A 15,607-nucleotide genomic window follows, 5' to 3' on the forward strand; every position below is an offset into this window, starting at 1 on the left:
CCTGACTACAGTGCTAGTGCTTTATTCACTGAGTCACCTAGCTGCCCCTAAGAAAAAAAGCTTTTGAGCTGAGTCTTGAAGGAATCTAGGGATTCTAAGAGGCAGAGAAATGAGAAGAGAGAACATTGCAGGTCAAATAGGCAGTCGGTACATAAGCACAGACACTGGAAATGGGACATCATGTGTGTGAGGACCAGTAAGGCCAGTATGTTTATACTATAAAGAAGACAGAATGTGTAAGAAAACTGGGAAGATAGGAAAGGGCCAGGTTGTGAAGAGCTTTAAACACCGAAAAGAAGACTTTTATATTTGATTCTGGAGTTAATAGGAAGCAAGTGGTGTTTATTGAGTAGGGGAATGATGTGCTCAGACTTAGGCTTTAGGAAAATCCCTTTGGCAATTTCCCCTTTCCCTGAGGGAGAAGTCTCTAGAGAGGGGAGGTATATAGGAGGCAGGAATTAAGTGAGCCATTTTGCCCCTGATTTTCTAGATACTGGGGCTGAGGGGTGCGGCTGCCATCTGAGGAGCAGCCATGCTCACTAAACCTTGGCAGCTGCCATCATTGCCTCCACCAAGGCCAGAAAAGCAGCCTTTTACCAGAAAGGGCATCTGAGGTGACCAGTTGATTCTGAACTTTGCCTTCTGGAGAAATGATACCTGTCAGTGGATTTTTGGCTATCCTGCTCCCCCTGTCCCTGTCCAGGAGCACTTATATCCTATTCAAAGTTTACCTGTTTTTGAAAGTTTATTTACATTTTTGCTCAATTAGTATTGAGAGCTAGAATAAGCTAAAAGTGTGGCAGAACATAGTGATTTCTGTTGTGTGTTTCATTACTGAGAATAAAGCAGAGAGAGGGCAGTGGGCCAGCTGTTCCTTGGAAAGAATGAAATAGAGACAATAGACTGCCAGAAATTGTTGGAATTTTTTCTAGCTGGGGTCTCTTGGGCAAAATGAAAGACAATCATTGATTTATATTTCATAAATTCCTAAAGGGAGGTAATACCATGAATCCAGTTCCTCTCCTCTTCTGCCAGACAAAAAGGGAGGTGAGAAGGAATTTCTGACTGGTGGGAGGATGGGCAAATTGCTACTTTGGGTCCTGAGACTTTCCACATTGTTCTAGTTCACACATGCTCAAGGAGAACCACTCTTCTGCAGGAGTGGAGTCAAGGTAGGTGACTGGAGAGTCAGCCATGCCTGGAGGATGGAGGAAGGACTGGCGATGCCTGTGTTCCAAGGAGTGGGGCAGATGGAAACAGAGTAAGGAACTGATATTTTATCTCCTGCTTCAGCTCAGAAAGTTTTCTCACTTTATGCTACCAACACCTCACAGACACACTACCCTTTATCATTTGAACCTTACCCACACCTAACTATTTCATCCTTATTCTTTGTCCTCACCATGGCCTCCGCCCCTTCATTCCTCAGCACATTCTCAGAAGCTGGCATAAAGGAGGAGATAGTGGGAGATGATGTCAGATGAGGAGAAGGGAAAAAGAAGGCTCTTGTGGAAATGGCCCGAACTTTTTTGGTGAAGTATGAGGTAAATTGAGGTAAAATGAAGCAAATGAGGTAACTGAGATGATGGAGGAAAGGGGTCCCATGGGACGTGTAAGGAGAGAAGGTTTGGAACTGCTGCTGTCTTGAATGGGGTAGAAAATTAAGGAGGAGTAGAAGGATTATCTTGCTGCAGTGAGGGCGCATTTGATATAAGAGTTGTCCATCAGTAAGCATTTATTAAGTGCTTACTGTGTTCCAGGCACTGTGCTAAGCATGGGAAATAATAATAGCAATAACAATAATAACAGCTAACATTTATATAGTGCTTACTCTTTGCCAGGCACAGTGCTAACTAAGCATGAGGAATGATGATGATGGTGATAATATAGTGCTCACTATTTGCCAACCTGGAGGTAGCTAAGTATCTCAGTAGACAGAATGCTGGGCCTGGAGTCAGGAAGACCTGAATTCAAATATAGTTTCAGACACTTACTAGCTGTGTGACCCTGAGCAACTCATTTAATCTCTGTTTACCTTAATCCACTGGAGAAGGAAATGGCAATCCACTTCAATATCTTTGCCAAGAAAATCCCATAATGGGGTCATGAAGAATCAGACATGGCTGAACATCAACAAATTTGTCAAGCACTGCACGAGGCATGAGGAGTACAAATAAAAGCGAAAAGAAACAGTCCCTGCCTTCAAGGAACTTACATTCTAATGGGAAAGACAATACATAAAAGGAAACTCTAAAGCATGAGAGGGAAAGATAGAGAGAAAATCCTGGAGGAGATTCAGAAGTGCAGCCTGGAGTGGAATGAAGCCTGGGCTGCCTTCTCAAAATAGAATTTCTGTTTATTAGCTGTGTGACCCTGGGCAAGTCACTTAACCCCATTGCCTAAAATAACAGCAACAACAACAACAACAAAAATAATAAAAATTTTAAAAAAAATGGAGTTTCTGGGAGGAACCAGCTAATCAAAGACAGGGGCTAAAGGGGCAAAGGGTACTGTGTGAAGTGCAGTGAACTTCCAAGATGAAGGTATTTCTGTAGCATTGTAGATCCTGGAGTAGAGTTAGCATTTATAGTGAACCCAGTCAACATGACTTCCTACAATCCTCTTCTGCCACATGTGAATAGGAGTAAAGGAAGTAGGTGGTGGAAGTATTCCAGGATTGGGGTTTGGCAAAGCAAAATCAGTCATAGGACCAGAGAGTAAGGGATTTGAGAGTAGAAGCTAGTGTTAGATCGAACTGCTTCACGTAAGCGTCAAGATTGGAAAGGGAGGAAAGTGTAGCTGGGAGAGAGATGACAACCTGGGAAAGTACCTTGGGATGCAGGAATTGGAGGTCATAGTGAGGATGAAGAATAGAGCATAGGCCCTCTATAGTCAGAGGTTTAAAACAAAGTGAAAATATCTGTTCTGACCAGTAAGTTTTGTCCCCAGCATGTATATCTCTTTGGTAGAAGAGATAAAAAGGTAGGCTACCATGGAATAAAGGAAATCTGGAGTTCTTTAAACATGGAGGTAACCCACTTGGGGGTGATAATAAGATCAAGGCTATCACCATCCCTGAATGTAGTAGGGGTGGAGTAGAGGAGGAGGTCCTAGGAGTCGAGTAGATTGAGGAGTTGGGGCATTTGAAGGAACACCAACATCTATGTTGAGGTAATAGCCACTACGATCTGGAATGAGAGATAAGCTTGGATAACTTGAACCTCAAAGGAGGAAAAGTTGCTAGTGAAAGTGGTAAAGGGAGAATATGGAAGTGGCAGTGGGGTAGAAGGAACATTGTGACTGCCTCACCAGGACCAGTGAGTCAGCAGGTATGAAAGAAAGTACAACCAGTTCTGTAAAGGATGGCCAGCCAAGTCCCAGTGAGCACTAGAGGGGAGAAGGAACAGAGATGAAGTGGAAGTCTGATTCTGGAGTAGAGGTTTTAGAAGGCACAGAGGAAGGGGTAGACAGATTTGGAGTGGAACTTTGGGGGTGGGTGGATAGATAGGGCTGAAATGGGTGGGAAGGTAGAAGCAAAAGGGAAAGGTTTGCTTTTCAGTATGAGAAATAGTACCGCTGGGATGAGGAGAATAAAAAGAATTGGGAACAAAACCTTTACAATAAATATGCTTAATCAAGCAAAACAAATTCATACATTGTTCAGTTGTTTCCGTTGTGCCCAACTCTTTATGACTCCATTTAGGGTTTTCTTGGCAAAGATATTGGAGTGATTTGCCATTTCCTTCTCCAGTGGATAAGGTAAGTGGAGAAGGTTAAATGACTTGCCCAGCTAGAAAGTATCTGAGGCTGGATTTGAACTCATGTCCTCCTGACTGCAGGCTCAGTACACTATCCACTGCACCACAAAGTTACCCCAAATTCATATATTGGCCATGTCCAAAACTATATATCTCTTTCTGCTTCTTGAGTCTGTTACCTTATTGTCAGGAAATGGGTAGCATGCATCGTCACTGATCTCTTGGAATTGCTGGTCATTGATTAGAGTTCTTAAGTCTTTGTCTTTACAGTGTTGTTCTTATATACGTTGTTCTCTTGGTTCTCTTCATTTTTTTGCATCAGCTCATACAAATCTTTGGTTTCTCTGAAACTGTCCCTTCTGCCATTTCTTACTGTATGTTATATTATATACTATATCTACTATATTAATTTTTGATAATATGTTTAGCCATTCTGCAATTAATAGATACCTCCTTTACTTTCCAGTTCATTTCTTTTACAAAAAGCTACTATAACTATTTTTTTTACATTTTCTCTTTTTCCTTTGTTCTCTTTGGGATATTATTTGACTTGTGGGATTGCTGGGTCAAAGGGTACAATTTAGTAACTTCACGAGCATAGTTCCAGATTGCTTTCCAGAATAGCTGTACGAATTCATACCTCTATGAAGATTGTGATATTATGCCTGTGTTCCTGTAGCTCTCCCCGTCCCATTCTTAATTTTCTCTTTTTTCATCTTTGTCAACCTCATGGTTGTAAGATGAAATTTCAGAGTTGTTTTAATTTGTATTTCTCTAATTATCATAGCATTTTTTTTCACGTGGCTGTTGATATCTTGGAACTTTTTTGAAACCTGCCTGTTCATATCTTTTGGTGATTTATCAATTCAGGATTCTTATGTATTTGGATAAGTTTCTTATATATATTGAAAATGAGAACTTTATCATAGAAACTTGCTGCAAAGATTTTCCCCAGTTAGCTGCATTGCTTTTATTTGTGCAATTTAAGTTAAGTTTATGTAACTAAAATTGCTCATTTTGTCTTCTGTGATCCCTTCTGTCCCTTGTCGTGCACTCTTCTACTGGAAGATAATTACTCTTCTAGTTTATTTGTAATGAGACTTTTAATATTGAATCGTGTCCGTTTGGAGTTTATTTTGCTAAATTATATGAGCTATTGGTTGAAAGCAAAAATAAAACAAAACAAAAGAACACCTCAATTATATTAATAAATAAAACTGGGAGGTTTTTTTTAGAGGGAACACAGTAAAACAGATAAGTTATTAGCTAATTTGATTAAAAAAAGAAGAGAAAAACCAAATTATCAATATCAAAAAATAAAAAATGGAAAATTCACAAAAAATTAAAAAGAAACAAAAGAAAACCATTTTGGTTAACTATATGCCAATAAATTGACAACTTGAATAAAATGGATGAATATTGGATTGATAGAGAAGAAAACAGGGAATTTATATGGCTAAATTTTAGAAAAAGAAATTAATCAATGATAAATGAACATCTAAATAATATAGGAGAACATATGGATTTATTAATGAATTCTATCAAACATTCAAAGAAAAACTAATTCTAATATTACGTGAAATGCTTGAAAAAAATTAGGAAGAGAAGAGGCCGTATCAAATTCTTTCTATGATACAATATAATTTTGATACCTAAACCAAGGAGAGTATAATAGAGAAAACTATACACCAATATCCCTAATGAACACTGATGGAAAAATTCTGAATAAATTATTAGTAACAGGGCTATAACAACACATCACATGAATTATGTACTATGACCAGATTAGATTTATACCAGAAATGTAGAATTGGTTCAATATTAGGACTACTATAAATACAATTGAAAATCTTAATAATAGGATCAATGAATATCACATAGATGAAGAAAAAGCTTTTGACAAAACATAACCTCTTGTTTTCAACAAAAACAAAACAAAACCCAACAGTAGAAAACATAAGAATTAATGGAACTTTCCTTAATATAGTAAGTAATGCCTAACTAAAACTAAGAGCCACTATTTTGTATAAAGGAGATAAACTAGAAGCCTTTCCACTTCAGGGAAGATCAGCAATAAAGCAAGATTGTCCATTATTGCGACTGCTATTTGATGTGGTAGTAGAAATGTTAGCTATAGTAATAAGCCAGGAAAAACAAATTGAGGGTATTACAATAATAATAATAGCTAGCATTTATATAGCGCTTCAAGTTTCTCAAAATACTTTACAGATATTATCTCATTGTATCCTTACAAAAACCCTGGATCAGGGTATAAACATACCTGGATTAGGTATTATGTTTATCCCCATTTTACAGATGAAGAAAATGAGTCTGAGAAAGGCTAAGGGACTTTCCCTAGGTCCCACACCTAGTAAGTACCTGAGGCTGGATTGGAACTCAGGTCTTCCTTGCTCCAAGTCCAATATTCTTATCAACTATGCCACTTAGCTGCCTAAAAAAAATCTTTATAGCTAGCATTAACATAGTACTTCAGTATTTACAAAGTGCTTTACATGTTATCTCATTTGAGACGCACAAGTAGACATATACCTTGTGATATTATATACCCATTCTACAGATGGGCAAACTGAAGCATGGAGAGGTTCAGTGACTTTCCCAGAGTCACCTAACAAGGGTCTCAAGGCAGTGCTATAATTCAGGTTTTCTAGACTCTAAGTCCAGAACTCTTTCTGCTCCAAGAATACCTAGGTTCAAGTTTGACTTCTATTACCTATTGGTTATATGACCCTGGGCAAACCCACTTAACCTGTCAGTGTCCTAGGCAACTATCCAAAACTATCAGTTAGTCAATAGTCAATAAACACTTATTAAGTACCTACTATGTGCCAGGAGGATACAAATAAGAAAAAGATATTGCTTTCCCTCAAGAGGCTTATACTCTAATGGCAAAAGATAATACACAAAAGAAAGCTAAAAAGAGAAGGGGGACGGAAAGGCGTCAGAGGGTACCAGGAGTGATAGTAAACAAGGTTAGTCCTAAAGAAGAGATATGTGAAGGGAACTCCCCTCACACCTTTGCAGAGTACTAGAGTTCATGTTTTAGAATATTGGATATAATGTCTGATTTTTTTTAATCTATTGATTGGTTTGGTGGCATTTTATCTTTTCTTTTTTACTTTAAAAAAAAAATTCCGTAGAGCACTGGCTCTCTAGGGTTAGGAGGATCTGAGTTCAAATGTGGCCTCAGACACTTAGTATCTGTGTGACCCTGGTTAAGTCACTTAAAAAAAAGTTCTTTGTTATAAGGTATAGCTCTCTGAGAGATAGAAGGCAAAGGGATACAAGGGGAAACGTAGGTGACGTAAAAACAAAATATATTAATAAAAATCTCTTTTTAAAAAAGAAAAAAATTATTTTAAGTTCCTACCAGTAATCTTTCTCTGTTTTACAAAAATTGGGACAATATTTGCCCATCTTTTGCATTATGGAACCTCTCCCATATTCTATGATTCCTTAAATATTGCTTCTTGTAGATGAGTGATCATATCTGTAAGTTCATTTAGGACCCTGAGTCTGGAGACCTGACTACATTTAATGCAGTTACCTACTCTTCAGCTCTCCGCTGATTTGTCCTGGGCTTCAGTTCCCTCATCCTTTTTGTGCCTTTCCCAGTTTTAAGATCATTCTCCTTATTGGAGAACTCAAAGAAACTACAAATTGCACAGCTCTGTGTTCTCTCTATCATCTGCTACCTAGAAGGACTGGGATTTTAAAATACATTGAGGGATCAAGCTGTGTCAGTTAACGGTGAATCTATACATACTAGAGAAAGCAGGATGAGAATTTTTATTTAAAAATAAAATGATACCGGGGCAGCTAGGTGGTTAACTGGATAGAGCGCCGGCCCTGGAGTCAGGAGGACCTGAGTTCAAATGTGGCCTCAGTCACATAGTACTTACTGGCTGTGTGACCCTGGGCATGTTACTTAACCCCTGTTGCCCACCCCCCCAAAAAAAATTGATACTATCTGCTTGTAATTATTTGTACAGAAATGCATTAGGATCTATAGCAGAAATTATAGTAAATTATAGTCAAATTGTAAGATATAAAAAATTCTTGCATTAATTGACATAATTGAAAACGGAAGATCTTTCTACCATATGCTCTGAGTAGTGGAACTCTCCTGTTTTTCTATTCCCTCCTTGTGACATCTAAGTAATGCAGTGGATAGAGCACAGAGCCTGGAGTCAGGAAGACCTGAGTTAAAATCCAACCACAGATACTTCCTAGCTATGTGACTTTGGACAAGTCACTTAACTTCTTTTTTGCCTCAGTTTCCGCAGCTGTAAAATGGGGGTAGTAATAGTACCTACCTCAAGTGAGATAGCATGTGTAAAGTACTTTGTAAATATTAAAGCACTATATTAATGCTAGCTGTTATGGTTTTTTTAGGCAACTAAGTGGCATAGTTGTGAAAATCAAATGAGATGATATTTGTAAAGCACTTAACAGTGGTTGGTACTTAGTAGGCACTTAATAAATGCTTGCCTTCTTTCACCTTTTTTTCTTTATCTGACCTTTCATTCATATCGTTCATTTTCTGAGCTATTGTTACTGTAAAAACCACTTCATTACTTTGTAGTCACACCCTAGGTGTCAATGCCATTCAGTAGCTGTAGAGGGAGAGGTAACAGATAAATAGTTGGGGTGTACGCATCCATGATATGTAAAAAGAACCAAGTCTAGCATGTATTTTATGGAACATACATGAGAGAACAGGGACAAGAATGGCAGAGGGGTTATGGTCCATACCAATGAAGGGAATACTGGCATTGATTAGATCCTAGATCTGTTCATTAAATAATGTAGTATAGTAAACTAAACTAGAGACTTCTCGTCACAGATAAAAATAAAAGGGATTGATTGCACTGTCAACTTTCAGTCTGTAGGTGGCAGACCAAGGCAGCCTAGTTCAGGCATTTGCCAAGGCTTGTGGGCTCCCCACCCATTAGTGAAATCCATACCTGAACATTCCTGCACGATTCCACTGCTAAAGTAATTTACTTGTAGCCAAAACCTTTATGTGCCTATGGTAGCAGGGAAAGAAATTTCCTACTGAGATTTCAAGTAATTCCAGATGGCATCTTCATACAACAGGAATCTCACACAGAATTCTTTTTTTGACTTTTAAAATGCAGTGACCCGAAGCATAACTTCATACTTTCAAAGTTGCTTATTTTATTATGGAAATGTGCTTTGGTGTGTCTGATGGTTGAGGAGAGATTTAATTTCAGAGCAGGCCTGATGGGCCAGCCTTGAGTCAACCTGGAAAAATAAAAGCTCGGATGAGATCTCAGGGAAGGTATCTTCTTAGCAGCTTGCTAGATGGTATGGCCTTCTAACAGATACGGGTATCATAGGCCAGGGGACTGAGGACAATAATATTGCTCCCACCTGTCCCTGGGGGAAAACACCAAAAAAAACCCCTGTTTTCCTGATCCCTTTGGTGAGTTCTTGGTACTCTCTCCCTCCCTAAATTATTTTGAATTTACTTATCTCTTTGCTGTATCCTCCCAAGGGTCATAAGCCCCTCAGGGGAAGGGGTTGTTTGTTTTTTGTCTTTGTACCTCCCTCCTGACACACATGTGACCAGGACAAATTCACTTCACCTCTCTGTACCCCAAACAACTAACCAGGAGGAAGAGGAAGAGAGCATTTATTAAGCACTTACTATGTGCCAGGTACTGCGCTAAACACTTTATGAATCTCTTATTTGATTCTCACAACAAGTTGAGAAAACTGAGGCAGTAGACAGTAAAATCACTTACAAAGGGTCATATAACTGGTAAGTGTCCGAGGTCATATTTGAACTCAGATCTTCCTAATTCCAAGTTCAATACTATCCACTGAGTAACATAGCTATACTAAGAGCATGATAACAGATGATTTGCTGAACTGTGTCAACGCAGGGATTTTCTATACCCACATTTTCCTACACTAGTGGTCCTCAAATATTTTGGTCTCAGTATCGCTTTGCACTCTTAAAAATATTTAAAGACCACTCTCTCCAAAGAGTTTTAGTTTATGTGGGTTATATTTATAAATAGCTAGAATATTAGAAATGAAAACATCTTAGTATTATTTTGAAAAGTATGAACCCAGAAGACCCCTTGAAAGGATCTTGAGGACCCCCTTTGGTCTCCAAACATGATTTTGTTAATCAATGCCCTAGACCAGGGGTGGGGAACCTGCAGCCTCCAGGCCACATGTGGCCCTCTAGGTTCTCAAGTGCGGTCCTTTAACTGAATCCTACTTCACAGAACAAATTCCCTTAATAAAAAGATTTGTTCTGTAAACCTGGATTCAATCAAAAGGCTGCACCCAAGGACCTAGAAGGCCATACATGGCCTTGAGGCTGCAGGTTACTGGCCCCTGTGGGCCTAAACCAATGAAATCACAAGTCTGGACAAAGAGACATACCCAGTCTACCATGTTACTTTGTACATAATAGACAATTATTAACTGCTTATTGAATTAAATTATTGAATGCCGACAAGAAGAACATTATATTTCTGTGGGGTGATTTACACAGACTGGAAGTCAGAAGCCCTCAGCTACTTACCTTATAGAATTACAGAATGTCAGATCTGAAAGAGACTTGAAAGAATGATTACTGCAACTTCCTTATTTTACAGATGAGAAGACGAAAGCCCAAGATCCCACGGTGACAGTTAGGAAAAGATCCCAAGACTTCTAACCAATAGGCCTGCTAGCTTGTCTTGAATCCCACATTCTGCCTCTTGTTTTTTTCCTCCTCACCTTTGCTCTCTTTAAAAGGGAGTCACTCAATCTCTGCTGATTCAGTTTCCTCACTGGTAAAATAGAGACCTTCCAGGATTGTAGACAGGATTAAATGAGATAATATTTGTAAAGTGCTTTGCAAAACCATATAAATGCTGGCTATTATTTAAAAGCCAATTCTTTGGAAAGGCTCTGAAACTCATTTGCCCCAAGGTATAAACATCTTCTACCAGCTTAAAATATTAGCTGAAATCTACATTTTCAAGAAGATCAAGATTTTAAGTTTTTAAGGTAGGAAGCAGTAAAATTTCAGGCCAGTAAGGAGTAGAAAATGGATTTTTGGCGGAGAGAGACTGAATAGCAGCCCTGGATACATGATCAAAATGAGAGAGTAAATATTTTTTCTCCACTGTTAAATGCTACCTACTACCCTAAACCTCTCAATTACTGGAACTACTTATTGAAATAGAGATATTTTATATACTTATATATCTATATATATCTATATCTATATCTATATCTATATCTATATCTATATCTATATCTATATCTATATCTATATCTATATCTATATCTATATCTATAAAGTGAGTGGGAGATACAGTGTTTCAGTGAATAAAAAGAGAGGCTGAGGTGGTGGAGATCCCCACTCCTGACAAAGCTGAGAGATTTGAAAGCTGAGGGCACCCAAAGGGGTCCTTTACACTGTGTTTCTAGAGAGCAGGTTGCCTTTCTTTGTATTCCTAGTGCTGAGCACAGAGCTTGCCGCGTAGTAGACCTTTAAATGCTAAAGTTTATCACAGGTCATGGTGAGTAATGTGGGGTAGCTGCTGGTGTAAATTGTCACCCATATATGTGTTGGGGTGTATGTAATAGTAGTTGTACTACCAGTAATAATGATAGGGGGTAGGAAACCCATGGGGTAGGGTGGCATATTAGAAACAGGGATATTCTCATGTAAATAACTAAGAAAAAGCCAAATAGGGAACCCGTATTGTCTACATGTGAATGAATGCCTACTCTCTCCCCTCCTTCTCAGATTCTCGTGGCTCATAAATTTATTCTACTATTCCTAGGGGCTTTTGGTTCACTTAGGTTATTACTTCCTCTCTTTAAAACTACACCTGCTTATCAGTTTGAAATGGCTTGGAGCTACTATTCCAAAGGGCCTCCAAAGAATTTTTGTTTTCCAGTGGGAATCACTCTTTTGTACCTCCTTTGCTTCGTGCCGAGGTAGGCTATTTCTCTAGGTTTGTACCGAGGCTCACCTGCTTCCCCAAACATTAATCTAGCTGCCGGCGTTAGCCATGAAATGAGGGTAAGTGACCTTTTGTATTCTTCATATAGAAGGAGATAAACAAAAGCATATAAAAGAACAAGCACACCAATAGATATAGGTATACACAGCCAGCATGGGCTTTTCCTGCTTACAGCTTCTCCCTCATGGACAATAGTCAAGGCAAAAACTCCAGAGGTGGTGCGGGCAGTTAAGAGAAGTTTTGATGTTCCCATCACAGTGGTTGGGAACTGAGGGAAAAAGTAATGATCACCAATCATTCTTATGTCTCTCAGCAGTGCATCAACGGCATTGATAGCCACAAAAACAGCAACAGCAATAGCCATCTTTCAGAGGAGTACAAGCCCACAGATACTGCTCAGTGCTCTACCCTGTAATGTCCACAGGGTCCTGCAATGGAGAATGAACTCTGAACTCTTATTTGGCTCAACTCCTTCCATCTTTTTCTCAGATATCTTCACAAAACCCTTTGCAGAAATTCCAGGTACAAAACATCACCAGCTGATGGATTCTAGGTTTGTATCTCCATGGCAACATGGGTTATAGTCCTCTCTGGGGTCAGAAATTTTCTAGTCCTTTGCACAAATCAGGTGGAGTATACTTGGAATTTTTAATTAGACAGCATAATTAAAAACATCACAATTTAAAAATAGTAAGGATTAATTTCTTGGTATCCCAGATAGTCACTTAACATTGTTGAAAACAAATATGTATCAGTATTGCATACGTAAGCATAGCACTATACAAAGCATCCTTTGGCAATATACTTAAGTGACTAAATGTTCAAATTATGTGCAGGATATAATACAAGCACATCCCCTAGTACACAAGCAAATAATAGTTTACAACAAACCAACCAAAGTAAAACCAGCTAGCTATAACAATATCAGCAGACCTATAAGGAATAAATTTTGTCTAATCATTAGTGTATATGCAGATAAATGATAAGTGAAACAGTCAATAAGCAGTTAAACTATAACACAAGTAAATAAACAAATGTTAGCAGTAAAATATTAAAATCAGCAGTAATTAAGTTGTGCATCAATAAACATGTTCAATTACATGCAAGGCACACTTTAGATGGGCAGTCTCTGGTATTGTCACATGGATTATATATGTGTAATTACTTTTTCTGGTTCAATTATAACATCATACATTATTCTAGAGCAGGGATTTGTAACTTGGAGTGAAATTGGTTTTTTTTTAGCGTTTTGATAACTGTTTCCAATATAATAATTTTCCTTGTAATCTTTTATGCATTATTTAAAAACATTTTTTGGAGAAGTGGTCCATAGTCTTCACAAGGCTGCCAAAAGGGTCCAGGATACAAACCAAGTTAAGAACGCTTGGTCTAGAGATTGATCAGATGGTTTCAACTCTTTTTTAACTTGCTGACTTCTCTGCTCCTATACCTGAGCTGTTAAATATAATGGGTTATAACCATCTTCATCATTACAGATATAGACCTGCTTCTCCAAATTTGTACTTTTTGAAATTTATGGTTGTTGAAACACCAGGCTATCAGTATTTTCCTGCTTTATTGGTTGTGTTTACACCTTAGGAGGGCAGCTAGGTGGCAAAGTGGATAGAATGCTGGGCCTGGAGTCAGGAAGACTCATCTTTATGAATTAAAATCTGGCCTCAGAAACTTACTAGCTGTGTAACCCTGGGTGAGTTGTTTAACCCTGTTTGCCTCAGTTTCCTCACCTGTAAAATGAGCTGGAGAAGGAAATGGCAAACTGCTCCAGTATCTTTGCCAAGAAAACCCCAAATGGGGCCACAAACAATGGGACATGACTGAACAACAATACCTTAGGAGGCTTTATATCTGAAGCTTTAGGTGTGAAAGGACTCGCCTCTGAGTTCAGTCCTCTTGCCTTATCTAAAACAGGTTTCTGTTTTATTTGGGGCAAAGTTGCTAGGGAATAATATTCAGTTTCTCTTTCATTGGAAACATCACCTTGAAAGCTCGTACCTGGTTCTGAGAGTCTTTCCATAACTGGTGGGTGTTCTCTTTGGCTCAGACTCTTGCCAAGGTTTCTATCTCATGAGAAAGTCTGATGAGCTCTCCTATGGATAATTAGTAGTTGTCTTGATAGGAAAGAAGGGATACAGGCATCTGTTAAGCATCTACTATGGGCCAGATGCTGTGCTTTAAAAATATTACCTCATTTGATCCTCACAACAACCCTGTGACGTAGGTGTTATTATTATCCCCATTTTATAGATGGGGTAACTAAGGCAGACAGAGGTGAAGTGACTTGTCCAGGGTTACATAGTGAGTGTCTGAGGTCAGATTTGAACCCAGGTCTTCTTGATTCCAAGTGCAGCACTCTATCCACTGTGCCATCTAGCTGCCTCTAGCCAATAAGGGTCCCTCCACTCTCTATGACTCTTTAGGACAAATTGCCCAGTCCCTAAACATCTTTGTATGGGTTACATTCCATTGATCTGCTAACTTGTTTGTCTCTTGAGCACCAAAGTTTCTCAACAAAATTTTGTCTCCTCGTTGAAGGTCTTGATAATGTACCTGGACATCATGTTATCATTTGTTTCTGTTGCATCTCTTCTGAGCAGAAGTCATAGCTAATTGGTTAGACTTCTTTCAGCTCCTCTTCCAGCTGAAAGGCATTTCTACTGTTCATTTCCTTTCCTCCTTCTGAAGCTCCAGAACACAAGGCAATAGGTAGATGTGGCTCTCACTGACACATAAGAAAATATAGTGCCAAGCCTATGACATCATTCTTGCTGGAATTGTATGCCTCTACTAGAAATACCATGTGTTGACTTTCAATGAGATTCTTGTGGTGTCAGAGTCCTCAATATATTCAACAGCATATGGTTGAAACATGGTATGGTGGTGGTACTGTGAGATGATGGATCTCCTTGTAGGTGACAAGATATAATCCTAGATTATACGTGTCAAACATTTCCTTGGGTAGTTTACTCTCAAAGCCTCTGCCTTGGTAAGAATGGACATTAGCAGGGAATCGGTATACTGGAAAATACTTTTAAAAATCCCCAAGTTTTCCTAAAAACTCTTAGCAGCTATAACTGCTCTCTGCTTCCTGGTTGGATGTGCTTGCTCATATCTGGTAAAATGGTCAGTTACTACCAACATATGGCATAGTTTTACTGTCTCCTTCCAGAAATAATGCAGTCAGGTTTGCTGGGACTTATGTTCTTCAAATATGTAGCTCAAGTTAGCAATGCTTTTTTTCATGTCATGTGGAAGGGGAAAGGAGTAAGCATTTATATAATACCTACTATGTGTCAGGCACTGTGCTAAGCACTTTAGAGATATTATCACATTGGACATAAATTACATACTTCTTATTAATATCCACTGATCTGGGGCCAGTAAAATCTGTTTCTTACTAGCTCCCCAGTCTTCTTTTGATATATATGTCTAGAGCCATCATGTAGAGCTTTTGTGGCTACAGAGTATATTCTGGGTAGCATTAACTGCCTCATAGTTCCATGTGGGATCTGTCAGTCTGGGATTGTGCTCCATGGCATTAACTCCAACTTCTGTCATTGTCTTATCAGTAAGATGTCTTCTCGTACCTGAAACTTGAGTCCTTTAGCATCATTTTCTTGCTTTTTGGTCTGTTTAGTTGTCTGAGTCTTTTATTAGCCATCTGTTCTCACTGACAGTTACCTATAGATAACCGAGGCAAAGAAAGCTGGAAGCAATTCATAGACTAAATTTTAGAGCTGGATTCATTTCATTTCAATTCAATTCAAAAGGCATTTTAAAGCTCCTGTTACTATATATCCTAAACATACA

The sequence above is a fragment of the Phascolarctos cinereus genome, unplaced genomic scaffold (genome assembly GCF_003287225.1).
Source record: "Phascolarctos cinereus isolate Bilbo 61053 unplaced genomic scaffold, phaCin_HiC Scaffold_2;HRSCAF=192, whole genome shotgun sequence".
NCBI lineage: Eukaryota > Metazoa > Chordata > Mammalia > Diprotodontia > Phascolarctidae > Phascolarctos > Phascolarctos cinereus.